The following is a 21,000-nucleotide window of genomic DNA, read 5'->3' as shown; positions in this document are numbered from 1 at the left end:
TCAACCTTGGATGTGACTGGGGGCTGCTCTGTCTCTTACTTGAAAGCATGACATGGCCGCTTTTCATCCCTGGCATACCATTTTTATTTTCTGTTAAAATATATAACATGATATTGCGCAGGAGTAACCCAGCAACATCATTGGTGAGAATTCTTCTTTCTTTAATACATATAAGTCAACCTTAGAATAGGCCCTGAAGGGGGGCGTGGCTTCAACGCCGCAGGAAATAGCCGCCGCTTCGAGGAGCTCCGCCAAGACGTAGGCGGGACGAGACTCTTTCAAGTGCTTTCAACGCCCGCTGGGTCTCAATTTCCGCATTCCCTTGCTGCGGAATATCTGCTGCCTTGTTCGCTGTGCTTCTCGACATTCAACACAACTGGCAACCCGTGACATGGATTATGCGCAGTTCTGACGGCCCACGATAATCCCGCGTCCGCCATTTTCATCCTCTTGGCACACTTGTCATTCCGGTAAGCGCTGGCTGACTTGCCTTGCTTCTAAATTATATGCCACAACGCGCTTTAGAATTCAGTCATTTTTGAACTACTGTTCTTCTTTGCAATATCTGCCAAAGGCATTTCATTTTTCTGACTGGCTGCAAATGGTTTTTCAGACCAACATTATGTTTCTCCACCATTTTACCTCAATTTTCTCCTCACCTGCCTGAACTCCTTACATTTCTATGAGCCTCACCTCAACAAAGAGGCTTTTCATAATTCAACTTTTTTCAAGACGCTATTTTCATATTTTCTCTCAATGATAAAGACTGTTTTTCGCAAGACATTTTTGGATATGAGACCTGCTCTTCGCTCATTGAAAGCTCGTTATGGTTTATTTTATCCATGCCTTTTCAAAGTGACTTATAACAATAAGACTACAAATTACGATGATCCAACTATGTTACAGCAATTTCTTGATTCCTGTGCTAATGATTCGATGGAAATTCCTTGTACATGAATGATACACATCGCCTCCTTCTGTATTGAAATGTTGCATGTTTCATGATGTCTTATGTTGTACTTTTTCCTTTTTATGTTTTACATTTTGTATTTTGAATTTTGTACTCTCTGCCCTAGATTGTGTTTTCTGTTATATAGTATTATTTTCCAACTTCATTTCTTTTGAATTTTTCTAGTTGCGGTTATGTGACCCATTGACTTAAAAGTTCTTCGTGTTTCACTTGGAGGTCGTTCTCCCGACGCTTGTCCCTGTGGTCTCCCTGTTGCGGTGTGCTACTTTCCTCATGTGGCTTCACCACCACCAGTCTCACTGTTTTCTTGTGGTATGTCCTTTTGATGTTTTATTTCATTGTTACATGTTCATATTGATCTACATTCTTGGTCTCTGTTCTTTCTTTTTTTTCAACTACTCTTTTCTCTCTTTTCCCTTTTTCACTTTTCCTGTTATTTTCCATCTTTATTCTATAGTGCTCTCTTTCACACTTTTCCTTTTATCAATATCTTGTCTTTCTTTTTCAACCTGAATCATTTTCACTGCTTACTTTTCTCTTCTTTCTCTCCCCTAAGCAATGTGAGTTTAAAAAACTACGTTGATTTCATATTAATTTTTTTCCTTATACCTGATAATTCCTTTCTAACTTTCTTAGATTTTTGCAGTCTCTTGTTAACAATAGAACCTTGGCTCTTTTTGCTAATTGTTTTTCCAATGAATGTTTTCATGTTCCATTTGACAGTTATCTTTATAATGCTTTTAAATAGTTTCTATTTAGAGTTTTAACTTGGAATGTGAAAGGAGTTAATAATCCTATAAAAAGACAACGCATATTAACACATTTAGCTAGGTTAAATGTAGATATTGCTTTTATTCAAGAAACTCATTTACAGATACCGAAGCATCTAAACTAAAAAGAGGTTGGGTCGGCCATGTTATTTCTTCCCCCGTCTTAGGAAAGAGAAATGGCTTATCCATATTATTTATTTATTTATTTATTTTCTGACATTTATAGAGCGCGAACAATTACCCTTGGGTGTCTCGGCGCTAGACTGCAGTTATGTCATTCCTTAGAGGTGAGGATGCGGTAGGTGTACTATATTTATTAGTTGAATAACCACGTCTTCGGATTTTTCCTAAACTGTAAGAGCGATGGACTGGCTTTGATGTGGTATGGTAAGGTATTCCAGATCTTGGGGGCCGCAACTAGGAAACGGCGGTCACCCCATGTCACTGTCCTGCTACGTGGGACCACTAATTGGTTAAGTGCTGAAGATCGTAGCTTTCTAGCAGGACTGTAAGGTATTAGGTGATATTTAAGGAAGCGAGGCCCCTGATTCTGCATTACTTTGTAAACTATGCACATCGCTTTAAACTTTATCCTGTTTTGAATGGACAACCAATGGTAGGACCTTAGAGTATCTGAGATGGGTGCGAATTTTGGTTTTTTGGACAGCAGGCGTGCGGCCGCATTTTGTACCGTCTGCAACTTCTTTGTGACTCTGGATTGTGCATTCAGAAAGAGTCCGTTGCAATAATCTAGTGAACTTAAAACCAATGACGTGACCAGGGTCTTGGCGGCTGTGTCAGGCAAAAAAGGCAAGATTTTCCTGATTATTCTGAGCTTAAAATGGGCCGTGGACGCTACCTTATTGGCATGAGCCATAAAGTTCAGCTGATTGTCAAAGGTAACTCCCAGATTTCTCACCTTGGGAGTTGGGCAAGGTGGGGTGCCAGATGTTGATGGCCACCAAATATTGGGCCACGGTGGCAAGAGATTGCCAAAGATGACGACCTCCGTTTTCTCGGAGTTGAGCTTCAGGCAGTTTCCTGCCATCCACTCACCGATAGCTATCATGCCTCTTTGGAACCTTTCTGCCACCTCCTGTCCGTCACCCTTAATGGCCAACACCAACTGTGTGTCGTCTGCGTACGAGGTTAGGCTCATCCCATGTGCCTTGATGACACTGGCAAGGTCCGACACATAGATGTTAAAAAGTGTCGGACAAAGGGATGAGCCTTGAGGAACCCCACACGGCAGCGACAATTTGGCAGATCGAAATGGTCCAAGAGTGACCGCCTGAGTTCTATTAGCCAGGAAGGAGGCAAGCATATGTATTATGTATTAAAATTTATTAAATTATTATTATTATGTATTAAAAATAGCAATTTTCAATTACTCATCAGGAGCATGATCTTGAAGGTCGTTGGGTGATTGTTAAATTACTTATTGACCAAATCCCTTTAGTACTGTTTAATGTTTATGCACCAGTTGTTGTTGATAATATGTTTTGTTATACATTTTCTGATAAACTTGTCATGTTTGATGATGATTATATTATATTTGGAGGTGATTGTAAGCAGGTCCTTGACCCTATCCTTGACAGAGACTCCTCTGTTAGATTCTCTAATACAAAGATGCATTCGCAATTCACATCTGCCATACGTCGTAATGCCTTAACTGACATTTGGAGGCTATGCAACCCAGATTTACAAGAAGACACTTTCTATTCTCCCCCTCACAATTCTCAATCAAGAATAGACTATCTTTTCCTTAGTAAACCCTTGTCTCAGCTTGTTTCTCACACCGAGATTGGCTCTATTCTAATATCAGACCACGCTCCAGTTTATGTAGATTTTGATCTTTTACCTTTTTCCCCTCATGCTGGTAGATGGCGCTTCAATAATTCTTTACTATCGGATCCCAATTTCACAGGCCAATTCACTTCTTTTGCGTCTGAATTCTTCTCTATTAATTCTACTCCTGACTCTTCTCCGGTGATGATATGGGGTTCTTTTAAAGCATCAGCTAGAGGATTTATTATAAATTTTGTTTCACGGAAAAATTCATTTTTTTAAGCCAAAAATACTCGACTATTAGCTAAAATTAAACACCTTGAGTACTCTTATTATCACTCTAACTCTAAAACTTCCTTAAAAAATCTTATTGAGGAAAAAATTTCTTTTAACATATCCTCTTCGGAAGCTGCATCCTCATATCTTTTAAGGAGTAGTGCCCGTTATTATGGTGGCCAGAATAAAATGGGTAAACTCCTTGCAAATTATTTAAAGATTTGACGAGAGAGTACAAAAATTGAAGCTATTCGTAACATTGCTGGGGATTTGCTATTTAAGGATAAGGCTATTCTCAATGAATTTGTTTCTTTTTATAAGCACTTATATACTCCGGAACAGCAGCCTTCTTCTGATGCACTTTCCTCTTTCCTCTTTCTTTCATTCAATTACCTCCCCGCCTAGTAACGGTGCAGATTTTGTCTCATTAAATTCTAACATTACCATATCGGAAATTCAAAATGCCGTTTCAAAACTGAAAAGGGGTAGAGCCCCTGGCCCTGATGGTTTTACTATTGAATTTTATGCTCACTTCGCTTCCTTATTGCTTCCACATCTCTGACTACTTTTTAAGTTTTTTATACAAAATGGATCCTCCTCAAGTTCCTTTCAAGAGGCTGTAATTTGTTTGATCCCCAAAGAAAATAAATATCCCTCTTTCTGTAAAAATTATCGACCGATATCCTTAGTTAATTTAGATTATAAAATTTTTGCAAAAACTCTTGCTCTTCGTATTGACCCCATTCTACCCAACATTATTGGCTCGGAGCAATAGGGTTTTATTAAGGGCCGCTTATCTTCAGATAATTCTAGAATTCCTTTTCAATATTTTGAGTAAGGCTCCCTCTCTTGATTATCCCATCGCTGCCATAGCATTAGATGCTGAAAAAGCATTTGATAGAATTGGTTGGGATTTTATATTTCGAGCACTCAAATGGATTGGCTTTCCTGGTAAATTGATTTCCTACATTTCTTTATTATACTCTGGTCCAAAGGCCTCTATTTTCGTGAATGGGAAATCCTCAGATTATTTCTCCCTTTCCAGAGGGTTTCGTCAGGGCTGCCCCCTTTCTCCCCTTTTATTTATAATTACCTTAGAAACTTTCCTAACGAAAATTAGGTTAGATGAAAACATTTCTGGTTTTAAACTTCACTCTAGCCATGTTAAATTATCCGTTTATGTGGATGATATACTTCTATATTGTTCCAACCCCACGACTTCACTTCCAGCTTTTCTCTCCCAGGTTGATACTTTTTCTCAATTATCTGGCTATCGTCTTAATTCAGATAAATGTGAAATTCTCCCATTAAATCCTCTTTGTTTGAGGCAGGATTTCGCTGAGGATTTTTGCTGTTGCCCTATCAACCGACGCCATCTCTTGCTGTCACTGACCCCTGACTCTGTGGAGGACATTACAACTCGCCGGACCCGCTTTGCGGGTCCCGCAGCGCTCCGCATCCACCAGGAGCTATGTTGGAGACTTTGGGGCGCGTGGAGCTGCCGGCAGGGCTGCGAGTCTTGAGGCAGGGACTCCAGCTACCAGGAGTCCCTGCGAGCCCTATTGGTTACACCTGGGCTGCTCTCCCTGTTGGCCCTGCCCCCCCACCCACGGAGTGAAAAGCGGGTTTTGGTCTTCGAGCTTGTGGGACCCTTTGGCTGAGGATTTTGCTGTTGCCCTATCAACCGACGCCATCTCTTGCTGTCACTGACCCCTGACTCTGTGGAGGACATTACAACTCGCCGGACCCGGTTAGCGGGTCCCGCAGCGCTCCGCATCCACCAGGAGCTGTGTTGGAGACTTTGGGGCGCGTGGAGCTGCCGGCAAGGCTGCGAGTCTTGAGGCAGGGACTCCAGCTACCAGGAGTCCCTGCGAGCCCTATTGGTTACACCTGGGCTGCTCTCCCTGTTGGCCCCGCCCCCCCGCCCATCATCGTTCCTCACTGCAATAAAGGGAGGCCACTTGACCGCTGCGCGGGAGCGCGCCAGGGAGAAGCCCGGGACAAGGACGGGACCGTCTGTGGTCGTCAGGGGCCAAAGGAGGCCGGGCTGGGCCACCCCACTGACACATAACGCATTTTTAGGTGTACTCTTATTAATTATTTGTTGTATAGCTGTTGGGGGCTGTAAATAATGTCTTCTTTATCAAATAGTACCACCCTGGTCCCTCCCCAGGCCGAGGTTGGGCCAGCTATTCTTGGCCCACTAGATACATTTTTTTATCATGCTGCTCAAGACATTGACAAGGAAATCTCCCTGACAGAGAGACGTGTTGAACGTAGGATGTCCATCGAGCTTCTCAAAAACTCTGTGGAAAAAAGGCCGGCGCAAGGCTATCCGGCATTGGTTACCCCTTTGTCATCCATAACCTTGCCTGCTGTGTCCGAAACACCCTATGCCTTCCCTTTATTCTTGGAGCCGGAGAGTAGCTCGAAATTGGGACTGGAGATTCCCTCCATGCCCACAACTTCATCTATTAATCTTATTGACTCACCAACTTCTTTACTTGAGCCAGGTGTGTCACCCAGTGTGGCTCAACTAAAACCAAGCTCAAAAAGAAAGAGGAGCACCGCCCCGAAGAAATGTTATTTCCCCAAACCTCCAAGTAAAGTCAGGAAAGTTGCTAAAACCTCGCGCACCCATAAGGAATATATTGGGGTTAGCCAAAATGGAGAACCACTCAGTGAGGGGGGAACTGTTGTTTTAGTGAGCACAGGTCCCACTACCAATGACCCCCCGGGGACGGAGTTGGACGAGAATCCATTCCCTATTCATTTATTGCTGCCCGAGCTGAAAAACAAGGTAATGCACTGGTTAAGGGTAAATCGACCACTACCAGGGGAAGTGGATGGGTTGATAATAGGGGTAAGGAGGATGGATTGGATTGGTTGTACTCCCAAAAACTTGGGGGGGACTGTATTGTCATCAATTTTCAAGACCCCAGGGTGGCAGGATGGATAACGAGACAGGGCTGGGGCACAAGTAGTGGTGGAATCGGCATTGTTGATCTCACTTTTTCCTACCCAAGACCAACAAGCGCCCAAGTAGGCGTGTTTAGGAATTTAAGCTGTCCCAATAACCCCCCCCCCCCCGGTAGGGGTTGTTCCTGTTGCTGCACCATTGCAATGGCCAAACCATTGTAATGGCCTAAACTATAATTTCTTGGATGGCATGCCAGGTTTGGGTTGGGGATTTTGACCAAAAACTGATTATTGGAGTAGTAGGGGAGGCACATCTTGTTGGAATTTATGTGGGAACCCTAATGTTTCTGCTTTGAATACTAATGTGGTGTTAAATTAAATAAATGTAGTTGAAAAGATTTTACTTGTTGTGGAAGCAAGAGGGGAGCTAACGCAAAACCAGGGGAGTGGGGAACTACCCACACCAAGTATTGTTGGTACTCAAGAAGTGGAGCACAATATTATGGGAAATGATCAAAATTGGGGAGGGCATGGTGACAGCTCAGTCAACCTCCCTACCATGTCTTTGACAAAAGTAGTATGTAGGGATGGTCCCACTGTAGGGAAGTTTATATCTTGGAATATCGCAGGATTGGGTAGCAAGCTGATGTCACAAACCTGGATTGATTTTATTAATGGGTTTGAAGTGTGTTTTTTACAGGAGACATGGGCTTGTGATCCCAATTTCATTCCAGGTTATTTAAACTTCTCTATTCCAGCAAATAGAGGTGCCAGGGGTAGGCCAATGGGAGGTCTTACAATTTGGATCAAGCAGAGCTTGGAGTTTACATTAAAAGTGTGTGATTTGGGCTGTAGAGACATTTTAATGTTGCGAATGTCCTCAGAAAAGTGGGGTGTGATAGATTTGTACAATGTTTATGCCAGGGGCTCTAATACTGGGAGTTCCCCCACTCTAGAGGCCCTTTCTACCTTTCTAGAAACAAAGTCCCATGGAAATAGAGTAGTAGTAGCTGGGGATCTAAATAGAACCTTTGAACCCTTAGACAGCACTGATGATCCCCTGGGGCAGGAGGAGGATAATCTTTGGGGAGTCCCTACTTTGAATTTAGCCCCTGTTAAATGCTGGATGAAGGACATACTTCTCTTAAATGCCATGTGTCTGGAATATGGGATGAGAGCCCTCAATGGGAGGACAAAGGGCGACAAGGAGGGTGCTTGTACATTTGATAATGGCCACAATAGAAGTAGGATTGACTATATTATATGCAGTCTTAATCTTTGGCAGGGGGTTTGTGACATGGAAGTCAAGGGTAGATTAGAAAGTGATCACAACCCCCTTTGTGTGACCCATACCTGGTGGACGGTCGCCCAGTACAACTTGCAGCCAATTGACGGTTTACTCCCTGACATGGCCAATGATATGCGCAGACTGAAATGGCCATGTGTGTTGGCGAATGCGGAATCCATGGATTTCATTAGTTCTGAGGTGGACCGTGCTCTCGCCTCTATGGAGATAGTAAGTCCCATAGCCCCAGGGTCTAGGGTAATTACTGATATCCACAACAATCTCTTTTCCCTTTTAAGACCCCACTTTATGAGAAAACGCAAGGCAAATCGCACACCTCCTTCTAAACCAGCCAGGTGGTTCAACCAACAGTGTAGGGCTGTCAGATTAGCCCTGGGTAGTGCTATTAGGAGCAGGGATAGGGCTGCGATTAGTGCAGCAAGGAAGCACTATAACACAAGCATATCCCTGGCAAAGAAAATGTGGGATGAGAAGTATTGGGCTGAATTACAGGAAGCCTCTGGAGCTAAGGACTCCAGGGTCTTCTGGAAGATAGTGAAGTGGGGTAGAGGTGGTATCCCAAATAAACCAGACAATAATGTTGCCGAGGCCGCTTGGGTGAATTATTTTAGACCCCAATATGCAGAGACAAAGGAGGTGGTTATGGGGGAAGTGATTCCAGCTGTATTTCCCAGTGATAATTTGTTTTCCCCCAAAGAAGTTGAAATTGCAATATGCTTCCTACAAGGGGGAAGGGCCCCGGGTCTAGACGGGATACCCTCGGATGTTTTTAAAAATGACAAACAAAGGTGGATTAGATATGTGTTCCTATTGGGGAATGCTATTGCAAAGGGCGTGATAGTCCCAGAACAATGGAAGGGAGCAATTATCATACCGATCTACAAAAAAGGAGATCGGTCCCTTCCGGCCAATTATAGGCCAATAAGCTTGATTGCCACTATCCAGAAAGTGATAGGGAAGATGGTGGTAAACAAGCTTATGGAATGGGTTGACGAGAACAATTCCCTCTCCCCTTACCAGGCAGGTTTTCGGCGGGCTTCCAGCACCGTCGACCAGGTGTTTCGTTTCACTATGCTACGGTGGGGGACGGTATTTCTTGGCAGGGGCAGCCTGTATGTCGCTTTTGTCGACTTGCGGGCTGCCTTTGACTTGGTCCCGAGGAGCAGGCTTTGGACAGTCTTAAACAAAATAGGTATCCCAGCGGAATTGCTCACTTTAATCATGAGGTTGCATGAGAGTAATTTCGCTAAAGTCCAGTGGGGCCTGAATGGTCAATCCTCAGTCGACTTTCCGGTTGAACGGGGGGTTCGCCAGGGTTGTGCAATGGCACCGTTGCTATTTTCATTATTTATTAATGGAATCGTAGGTAGGATGTTGGATGCTAGTGTTGACCCACCTTCGTTAGCAGGCATCAGGGTCCCGATCCTGATGTTCGCTGACGATACGTTAATTATGTCCAAGACCCCTTCTGGGCTACAACGTGCCTTAAACATTTTTGATGGGTTCTGCCTGGAGCATGGCCTCGAGGTTAATGTTGCCAAGACCAAGCTGATGGCTTTTTCCCCAAGATGTAAACCCCGCCCTAGGATCTACCTGAATAACATCGAGCTTGAGGTGGTTAGGGAGTTTACCTATCTGGGGGTACAAATAGCAAATAGCCAAGGTTGGTCCCACCATATAGAAAAAGCGGCCTTGAAACACCAGCAAATTTCGGGAGCACTACGGGTGGAGCATAAAAAATCAAAAACAAAACCCATAAAACCTGTCCTTGCCGTATATGATGCAAAGGCAATAGGGTCGGCCCTATATGGGGCAGAGCTGTGGGGCTTCGAAAAGCTTATCTCCCTACAGACATCAGAGAACAGGTTTTTTAGGGGAATTACGGGACTTCCCCAGAGAGGATCTATTATTGACCAAGCTCGATTGCGCCCCATTTTATATTGGAGACGTCTTTGGACCACCCCCGAGATCAAGCACTATGCAGATGGGTTTCTTGCAATAATTAATGTTGACACCTTCCACAAAATCCCATGGCTGAAAAATCTAAGGGCTATGTTAGGTGAACTTGGTCTCTCCAACCTTTGGGACAATCCCGCGGGGGAAGTTTTTCCTAATAAAGACACCATTAAGACTTTATACTGGGACTGGATAGACGATAGGCTTTGGAGGGGTAAAAAATCTGATTCGATGGGGGGTCGTTTTCTGGAAATTAAAATGTGTCCCGTGTTAGAACAGTATTGGGACAGTATAACTGTCCCTACGGACAGGAAGTTATTTTTCCAGTTGAGGTCTGGTTCCCTCCCCTTGAGATATTTAACAGGCAGGTGGAGGAGTTCGAACACCCTTTGCTGCCCAGCGTGCGGGGCAGCCAATGAAAGTATAGGCCACTTTCTATTTATTTGTAATGCCTATACCACCCCAAGGAGGGTATGGCTAGCTCCAGTTTGCAAGAATCTAGGGACACCAAGTGCTGTTGAGGCCTTGAGAATCATCTGTACCTCCACTGCCGAGTTTATTGTTATGGGAATAGCTAAGTATCTGGGGTGGGCGTGGTCCATTAGGCGGAGGGTTCTTTCTACAAACGTAATTTGATTCTTGTTTTAAATGTGTGATAATTTTTATACTGATTAAGCTTACACAACTGTTTTAGAAACATTGTATTTGTATAAATGTAAAACAAATATTTATGTGATGTATTTTAAATGTATGTTGTGCTTTTATGAGTATATACCTCGAATAAAGCTTTCAAACCGAAACCGATTTCGCCTCTACCGGCTTCTCCTGGAAATCCTCTAAAATCAAATACTTAGGTTTATGGGTTTCTCCTACCATTTTAGAAACTTTGAAAAATAACTTTGATAATCTTTCCAAAAATTTGTCTGCATCCATTGATCGTTGGCATCCACTTTTTCTCTCCTGGTGGGGTCGCTTAGATTCTATTAAGGTGATGCTTTCTCCGATTATTCTTTACCTTTTATCTATGATTCTGGTTCACATTCCTAGTTTTTATTTAAAAAAATTGATTCTATACTAAACAAATTCCTTTGGAAAAACAAGGTTCCTCGCATAGCTCTTAACACTCTCAAAGCTGAAAAACTTTCGGGTGGCCTCAAATTTCCAGATTTTAAATCTTATCATTATGCTTTTTCTTTAAAACAATCTTTCCGTTGGCTTTCTCTTGACCAAAATCCTCATCCCCCTATTTGGTTGAAGATTGAGGAACATTTTATAGCTCCTTACACTTTTAATGAATCTCTTGCTTTTACTAATAATATCTCTTCTTTCCACCCTCAAGTAATTTCTCATACACGTAAATTGCTGAGGCCTCTTCTTCAAGCCTCTCATCCTGCCCTTTCTTCTTTGGACCAATAACCCTTTTGGCATAACCACTTATTACGTATTAAAGGTCGTACAATATACTGGAAATCGTGGAGACTCAAATGTTTGCTCTGGATTTCGCAATTGGTTTTAACGTTCTTCCTCTTTCTTTTTCAGACCTTCAAAAAACTTTTCTCTCTCCTCTTCCTGTAAATCTCAATACATTCTCTCCTTACCTCCAAGAGGTCCAAGGAGAAATGTGAATTGGCCTGGGAAAATGATCTAGTAGAATGTTGGTCTATCCCCTTTTGGGAAAAAAAATGGTAAAAAATTCATAAAACTTCAGGAGCAGCAAACACATCTCAATCCTTATTTTGTATCTACAAACGCCTCTTCTTTACTCCTCCTAAATTGGCTTCTTTCTCAGCAGACATTTCCTCAGCTTGTTGTTCATGTGATAGTTCCTCAGCTGACTCCCGCTTTTGGTTTTTATTTTGGTCTCAAATTAACAAGATTTTTAATACTCAAATTCCTGTTTCCACCTCCAATATCTTTTTAGGCTCCCTAGCACCTTCCTGGCCGTATCCCACTCCCAATCCCTCTTTAATTGATTTACTATTAGCAATAGCTCTACATTTAATTACTTCTAATTTGTAGACAGCTGAAAAGGTTACTTTTAGAGCTTGGTGGAATGCTGTATGTTTTCATCATAGATTGGATACTAATAGTGTTGCTCCTATATCTTTATGCATTAAAAGAGATCTTTTATGGCTTCCTCTTTCCTCATACCTAACAGACTTACCCTCAACCGCTTCTAAATCTGGTACATCTTCAGATGAAGTTAGGAAACCTCCATGAACTCCTATTGTCTTTTTATTTATTTTCTAGTTCTCGTTTTATGATATTACTCCTTTCTCCCCCTTTTTCGTTAAAATATATTTCAAAGTTTCTGTTTTGTATCATTTTTGCTGATGTTCCTATTGATGTATGAGAATCATGATTCAGGTTAGATTTCTTTCCTTTATTACTTTCTCTGTTTTCTCCCTCCCCTCCTTCTTTCCCCCTATCAGCTGCTGCCAAACTGGCCCTGGGATGGCCTAGGAGATCCTCGGCCACTGCGGCAATGGCTGAGCTTCACTGGCTCCCTATGAAACAGCGAGTTGCTTTTAAATCTCTCTGCCTTGTTTTTAAAGCTCTGCACGGAGTTGGGCCCGCTCCTTTGCAATCTATGTTTGAATGGTACATTCCAACCAGAGCCCTCAGATCCACAACAGCCTGTCTTGTCAAAGTACCTAGATTTTAAAAAGTCAGGACAGGAGTAAGATCTTTCAGAGTTACTGCATCAAAACTCTGGAACAGCCTGCCTTTGGATGTCCGTCAAATAACCGAACTTCTCCCTTTTAGGAAACGGGTCAAAACCTGGCTGTATCCAAAATGTTAACCACCAATTACTCAACTGTTGTCTCCCAGTGCATCCTCTTAAAGAGTTGTCTCAGCGCCAGGATACCTGCAAGGTGATAGTTGCGCTTTATAAATGTTTTAAATAAAGTTTTAAATAAATCATTCCCCCTTCTTTTTTCTTAATCATGGATTATAATTTGCTGATACTGTATATTAGTTTGTTTTTAATATGATTCTACCTTTATGATAACTTTTTGATGTATGGTATACTATATCTTTCAAGAAACTTTAAACTTAAAAAAAGAATAGGCCCTGAACAGTCCAGAAGTCATGGCACAGTGTATTTCAAATGTTTTACATGTCCTGGTAGTGAAAAACACTATCATGTGTTTTCACTACTGCACAGCATATTTTTAACTTAGGATAAAATTGGGGTTCCTTATTACTTTTAATAAGTGATAACTTTCAATTGGTAACAGGTTGACAGGTCAAACTTGTTGTCTTAGGGATTGTAAATTAAAGTGTTTCATGGTAAACTTGCATTTCTAAAAATGGCACTTTTAGAAGTTGGCACATTGTTGTTCTGGCCATTTAGTGCCTGTGGGCCTGCATCACTTATTGTGCCACCCACCAAAGTAGCCTTGCGAACCTGTCCCAGGCCTGCCTTTGCTGCCTGTGTTTTCAGTATTAAACAGCTTTATGAACCTTGCAACATCAACCTGTTCTCAGGGCTATGCATTCCTTATTAAGACATACAAGTTACCCCTAGAGTAGACCTTAAACAGCCCATAAGGCAGGGTGCTACACATTTAAAAAGTAGTTGTATAACCATTTGTTGAATACAGAGCTGGATGATGTGGGGTCACAGGAGTCTAAATGGTGTATTAGACTGGGTACTTCTGTAGTACCATTTCAAGATTCAATCTACATGGCTGCCACAACTATTTTATCAGCCAATTTATACTCACAGCATTATAAAACGCTATTTAATCTTTATCATACACCTCTTAAAATGTTGAAATGGGGTAATGTTTATAATGGGTAATGTTATAGGTGTCAATCCATTCAGGCGAATATTGTGCATATCTTTTCAGATTGTTCAGTTTTAAAACCTTTTTTTTATATCTATTGAAAAATTCTTGACACTTGTTACAAACTGTGAGGTGGCTATTTCCAGAGAGCTGATTATCTTTGGTCTATCTAATGACACCGATCTCTTCTTAGGTTACCATGAAAATAGATATCTTTTATTTATGGCTATGGCTGTAGCTCGCTTATGTAGTTCTTCAATGTGGTTGAAACCAGAAGCACCCGTATATGAAATGTGGCGAGCACAGTTTTATAATGTTTTTTATTTAGAATATAACCTTTATCGAATTAAATCAATTAGAAAAATGAAAAGAGGTTGTAAAATTTGGCAGGCAATGATAGATCATTTAGGTCCGATGGATTGACATTCATATGATTGTATATGATGGTACTGTTTTCTGCAATGTTTTATTATTGTTTTTCTTTTTCCTTTTTCTTTGTTTTTGGCTTCGTATATATTTGTAACATTAGTTTGTGTATATACGATGTTCTGTTATGATTCAATGCTTTTGTATTTCTGGCTTTGAACTGAACCAATAAAAAAAAATTTAAAAAAATAAATAAAAAGTAGCACATGCATGTTTAAGTTATATCCGTCCTAATAAAGAAAAACTCTTACATTTGCATTTCACTATTACAAGGCCTCTCTATAAGTGCCACAAGAACCCAGATTGAAGGCCTTACTCTTCCATAGGATAACATTGGGGGTCACCGTCGTACATTTCATAAGGATAACTTCCAAATGGGAACAAGTAAACAGTTCAAAGTGTGATGTCCTTGGAATTGTAATGAAAGCTCCTCTTCCATGGTAAAGTTGGACTTTCCATTGAAAAGGCTACTCTTCTAAAGGAGTTCTCCTGATTTAGCCTTTTAATGGCTTCTGCCTATCTCTGGGTCACATGACTAGGTGTAGTTGGCAGTTGGTCTTTTTGTATTTCTCCCAGACAGCCCCACACAATAGAGGGCTTAGGTTTCCTTCGACGGGCCATCACTGTCAGGATGGGAGGGCAGAGGAGACCACAGCCCCAGTTACATCTGAAACAGTTGTGTCCTGCCTTCACACAAGGAATTGCAGCCCCCCCTGTATTTAGGGCATAATTACAAGTACCCTTGCCCTGGGATTGTCATACTCATGGTGGCAATTCGACCACCACTGTGAGTCTGCCCCCCTATTGTGATGGTGATGATGGGACAGCCACAGGACCACACCATCCGTCGGATTACAGGGTCCTATGGTGCTAGCAGTGCATAAAGGGGCCTGAATATGCTGGTGGTACCGATGCCGGCGCTGCTGAGCTTATTACGACCTAAATATCCACCTCCCTTTTCATGGCTGGGACCCCACCATGAAAATTATGGTAGATATGCAGGTTAGGGTTCTCGGCCGAATCCAAACCTGGGGGTGCGTGCGGGTGGCAAAAGTTGTACCTCCTGTAATTGCACCATAGTCCCTGCACAATGAGGCATGCATGACATGGTGCATGCCACACCATGCAGGAATGTGCTTCAGGCACTCTCACAACAGTGGTAACCTGTTTAGGCACTCCCATATGCCTAACTACAGCCATCACTGTGAGACCGCCATTGCACCAGCAGACCTGGATTAAACTCATAATCTGGCAGATGGACTCACCACAACCTTGGCAGTCTTAAAGGGATCCCGGTGGTGCTGGTCCCATTGGAAAACTGCCAAAGTCGTAATAAGTTTCTCAGTCTGGAGCTAGGGCAGAGGAGACAGAAAATCTGAGAACTTCAAATGGAATCCTCTATAAGTTTCTCTCACTTCAAAGAAGGCACTAGTTATAAATATTGGACTTCAGACACCATCTCTTCAGTACACTTCTGAACCTGTGGAAGACTCTGCCACAAAAAAGGACTGCTGTGCTGCTGAAAGTACTGCCCTTGTGCTAGATTGCTGCCATGAAGGATTGCTGCCCTGCTTTGCTACCCTGCTGCCCTCTTGCCTTGGGGAGAAGGACTGGACCTGCAACCTTTACCCAGGACCACCAGAGTGCCTCCAAGGGCTAGTGTCTTGTAACCAGCACCTGGACTCTACAACTGTTAGTCTTACACTGCCAAGTGGTACCACCCCAGTCCTCGATCCCTGGAAGTGGTCCTGAACGTGCTTTGCTGCCCACCTGTGGACCCCGCAAAACCAACACATTGGGTCTTCTGAGTGTGCTTTCCTGACACAAGGACTTTGGATCACCTTTGCAGACAAGCCTCATCAGAACAGCTGCCGCATGACATATCACTGATGTAGGGCCTCACTTTGCAAGCCCCATAGTCGACAGTCCTCACGACAAGGATGCAATCGCTCACATCACAGCTTCACTGAACCAATGCTGTGCTAAGCATCTCCAACCAGGACCTCACATTGCCTTGGCTTTACAACGCATCCTCAACACAGGATCTCCTAACTCTCCGAACCATGATTTAATATTGTTTTGTTTAGCAGACATAGTGGGGACTATGTAGCCAGCCCGTACTCCATCACAGTACACCTAAAGGTGTGCCTCTGTCCAGGTCCGGCATGACCCGATAACTACTGTTCGAGTTTGTGCTTTTTGGCACTATATTCAATTAAACCTTTAGGATTGTATATCTCTGGATCTGCAGATTGGATTTTTGTTGGTTTGATCTTATTTTCTTTATAAAAATGTACCTATCATTCTAAATGGCTGGGGGATTTTCCTGTTGTATGCTTTCCCTTTATTACTGTTTGAAGTGCTGCATAAATATTTAAAAATTAAAAATTAAAATGTGCCAAGATAGGTTTGAGCACAAGTTAATTTAGGGTTTGCTTGTGACTACACACTGACAAAAATTGTTGTTGCTGCTAAGGTAGGGTTTCACCCCCTCAATCGGTAAACAAGTTTCTTACTACTCTTAGTTCCCACACGTCTCTTGATGAGAACCATACCCCACTTGTGTGGGTAAGCCAAGCAGCCACCCCCACTAAAGAGCTGAATGGATAGGTCAGTAATAGGGGTAGCTGAGGTATTTGAGACCGTGCCCACAATCCATGGAAACATAGCAACCATGCACATTTTTGAAAAGTATAGATAAAAAGGATTTAAGGGTGGTATGTCTTGCATGGATCCTACGAGTTTCCCCTACACACAATGCCTTTCAAACCTCAAACATTGTCTAAAATCACACACATTTGTATTACATTTCTCTGATGGAAACTTCTGGAATTTGAAGGAATAAGTCCTATCACATTACCCCACTTGTCCTGATGAAAGCGCTGCCTGACTTGTGTGGCTGGGCCTAATGCCCACAACAAGAACAGATTAAAACAAGATCAATTGTCCTCAACAAGAATGGATGAAACAAAGGCCAATTGCCTTCAGCAAGTACAGATCAAACTAAGGTCAACTGACCTTGGCTTGATTCATTCTTGTTGCGGGCATTAGACCCAGCCACACAAGTGTGGCAGAGTTTGTATCAGTACAAGGAGGGTAACATTAGGTGGTAGGACTTTTGTTGATTTCTTCAGGATCTGGACATTTCCATCACAGAAATATACAGAAAATGTGTGATTTGTGGCAAAGTTTAAGGTTTGCAGGTCACTGTGGAATTGGAAGACCTTCTGAAATCCATGCAAGGCATAACACCCTGGTATCCCATGGGTGTTTACTTGTCAAACATGTATATGGTTGGTAGGTTTCCATGGGTGGTGTCCAAGCACTTCCTCAAATGCCTCTGCTACCCATATGGCTAACTTATCACCACAGCACTCGTGTCTTTTTTTTCTGTGGTAGTCTCTTGGCCCACCCAGACAAGTGTGGTACTATCTTATCAGGATACATGTGGAAAGTAGGCTGACAGCACAAAAAATAGGAAAAATGAGACACCTCTTTGACAACTGCCTAACTTGTGGTAAAAAAGTAGATTTTTCGTTTCTGCTCTGTATGTTTCTGAAATCTTGGAAGATTGTGAGGTTAGTACAGCAAACCTTTATTAGATGTAATTTTACGAAGAACACTTTTTTGAAGAGCACCTATTTCCTATTTAAAATAAATAAATGTAGCTGTATTTTGCCTATTTTCTCAGTCCCCTCCAACGAATCCACAGACCCTGATTACCTTTAGAATTTCCAACATGGAAAAAAGGATGCCAATTTGGCATGGATACCTTATGACGAAAAAAATACTTCTTGAGCAGTTAGTGCAAACTACACTAAAAGCCAAAAATGACCGCATTGATGGGGAAAGTCTCCATAGAGTCTACGATTCAAAAGTGTAAGAGTATGTTCAAAGACTTAATGCCACGTACTCATGCTTTGCTGCTAATTTTACTACTACTTGAGATTTCAACGGCTACATGGGATCTTGTGTGATCTGCTGAGATGATCTGAGATTTATACATCTTTTCCGCCGTTTTCTGGCTAGTGGGTGTTTATTTCACACACTAAGCCTAAGAACGAAGTGGGATCCCATTATCGAAATACATTCACTTGTGCCCCCAGTTTCAGCAAATTTACCTTTATACCAAATATGGTGGATACCTCATAACATCTTTCAGTCTCTTCCTTGCAAATTCAGAACTTGAAATAGAATTACTATGGCGGGGGGAACCACGGCGGACGGAAAGACCGTCCGCCCCTTTTCCACCCTGGTCACCTTGCGGCTGGGGCGGAAAAGGTTTAATATGGTGGCGGTGTCTATTAGACACCGCCAGCCATATTACCATGGGACAAAACAGATGCCTTTCTATTGCCGCCACGGAAAGGCATGCGGTCTTCACTTTGGCGTCCCACCGCTGCCCCCCTCCGGAGTGAAGGAGGGGTGGGGGGTGCACACAGGGGTACCTGTGGTACCCCCTGCATTTGCATGAACAAAGCGGCAGGCATCGCTCAGTGCCTGCCCCTTTGTTTATGCAAACGCATACGTGCATTTTGAGCATTGTGGCGGGCGGTGCTGAGAGCACCGCCCGCCACAATGCTAAAAATGCAGGATGCACCCGCCAAAGGGGCGGGCGCATCCTAATAGCCCCCACGGGACCCCCGCCCTCATGGCAGGCGGTCCCAATCACCGATAGGATGGCGGGCAGACTAAGTCCACCCGCCATCCCCAAAGTATTGTTATAAACTAGCTTTTCACTAAGAATAACTGAAAACCGTATGTACAATTCGTACATGTTGTTTATTTTTAACATTGTGGGGCTGTATGTCGAGAGCCAACATTAAGTTGATTAACATACAGGCAGAGGTGGACTCTAAGGTGGAGTGAATGTAGACTAGTCCAACCATAAATGTGCTTTGATTTCCTATAATGATTGTTATGCTGTCATTATTGTGTGTTCTTCACTCTACTGAGTGTGTTACATGTGGAAGTACAACAAAAGGCTGGATTGAGCAAAATCATCAGCATTCAGTATTCCTACTTCCCAGAGAGAATGATATGCCATAAGAAATACATGCACTCTGAAGAAATGTCATTCCCCTTCCTCTGACAATCCTCGACTGTGAACTACAAAGAGCACATGAATATGTTGCAGAGATGGTTGGAGCAAGATTGTTTCACTTCGTTAGTGTGAAAAACTGTCTAATGAGCTGCTGCAGAGTGAGTTTATCAGTTACAGAATGCATTAGTTTTGTCCCTGACTTTACTGATATGTTCATGGATCTATTTGCAACACATACCACTAAATTCACCAACAGAGTCTTCTACTGTACGTTCATGGATGTAATTTAGGGGTCGCAACTGCAACCGCTGGCTTACTCCTTGCGACCCCTGGCACTGCATTTGTAACCTCGGGCCTCTGGGGAGGCAAAATCAGCGACAAGTTGACGGGGACTCTGCATTCCTTATCATCTGCCTGTTTTTCACTATACTAATAGTGAATAATATTTTATTATTCATGATTAGTGTAATAAAAATGGAGCACCCTTAGGACCTATGTTGTCAACTGTGTTTGAATTTGAATTTAAAAACATTTGTTAAGCGCACATATACCTGGCGGTTTCTTGGCGCTAAAGGACGTTAGAATCTGGATGAGGGCTGAGGGGACACTTTAAATTGAGAAGGCTTGCAGAAAAAGATACGTTTTAAGGGCCTTACGGAAATCAGGGTACAAGGGAATGGATCTGAGGGCAAAGGGGACAGAATTCCAAAAGATAGGGCCGAGAACAGCAAATTTCACCCCCCCCCCATCCTCTTCTTCCTAAAGCGGGGAACTGAGAGAAGGGACTTGTTGGAGGAACGGAGCTCCCTTGCAGGGATATAGCTTGAGATTGCTGAGTTTATAAAGGCTGGAGCAGTTCCAGCTCAGGCCTGAAACGCGGTACAGCCAAGTTTGAAAAGGGCCCGCTCCCTAATGGGCAACCAATGTAAGTTCTTCAATACAGGGGTAGCGTGATGCAGTTTAGGGAGACCATAAATGAGACGGGCCGCTTGGTTGTGAACCAGCTGTAGGCGTCGAAGGGCGTAGGCCGGAACGCCATTGTACAGAATATTACCATAGTCCAGCCGTGATAATACCATTGCCATCATGATGAGTTTGAGAGCAGAGGGAGAGAAGAATCTGGAGATTTTCCGGATAGTGCGGAGAGTGAAAAAGCAAGAGGATACCACCATACTAATCTGGGAGTGCAAGGTGAGATTTTGATTTAACGTGATCCCAAGTGTTTTAACTGAGTGGGAACGTGAGGGGGGGACCAAGTGAAGGGGGCTAGAACGTGGGGGTCCAGGGACTGGATGTACCACCCGTGAGAACCAACTCAGTTTTATCTGGGTTAAGTTTGAGGTGGTTAAAGTTCATCCAGTCCCTGATGAAAATCAGAACTGATTGGAAATTATGAATAGATTCAGGGGAATGAGAAAGGTTAAAGATCAACTGGAGGTCATCTGCATAATTAAAGACAGTGACCTCCAGTTGCTGTACAGCAAAAATAAGAGGGAAAATATACAGGTTAAATTAATGAGGGGAGAGGGAGGAACCTTAAGGGACACCACATTGCACTTTACGTGGGGGAGCAGAAAACCCTTCTATATGGACAGCCTGGGTGCGGTCCCTAAGGAAGGAGGTAAGCCAAGCCAAAGGAGGCCCACCGATGCCCGCCGCCCTGACACGGGTGAGAAGAATGGAATGATCAACCGTGTCAAAGGCAGCGGACAAATCTAGGAGGACCAAAGCCTGAGGCCGGCTTATATCCA

Source organism: Lissotriton helveticus, chromosome 10 (genome assembly GCF_964261635.1).
Source record: "Lissotriton helveticus chromosome 10, aLisHel1.1, whole genome shotgun sequence".
Lineage (NCBI taxonomy): Eukaryota > Metazoa > Chordata > Amphibia > Caudata > Salamandridae > Lissotriton > Lissotriton helveticus.
The sequence above is the reverse complement of the archived record's forward strand: the minus strand, read 5'-3'. Positions refer to the sequence as shown.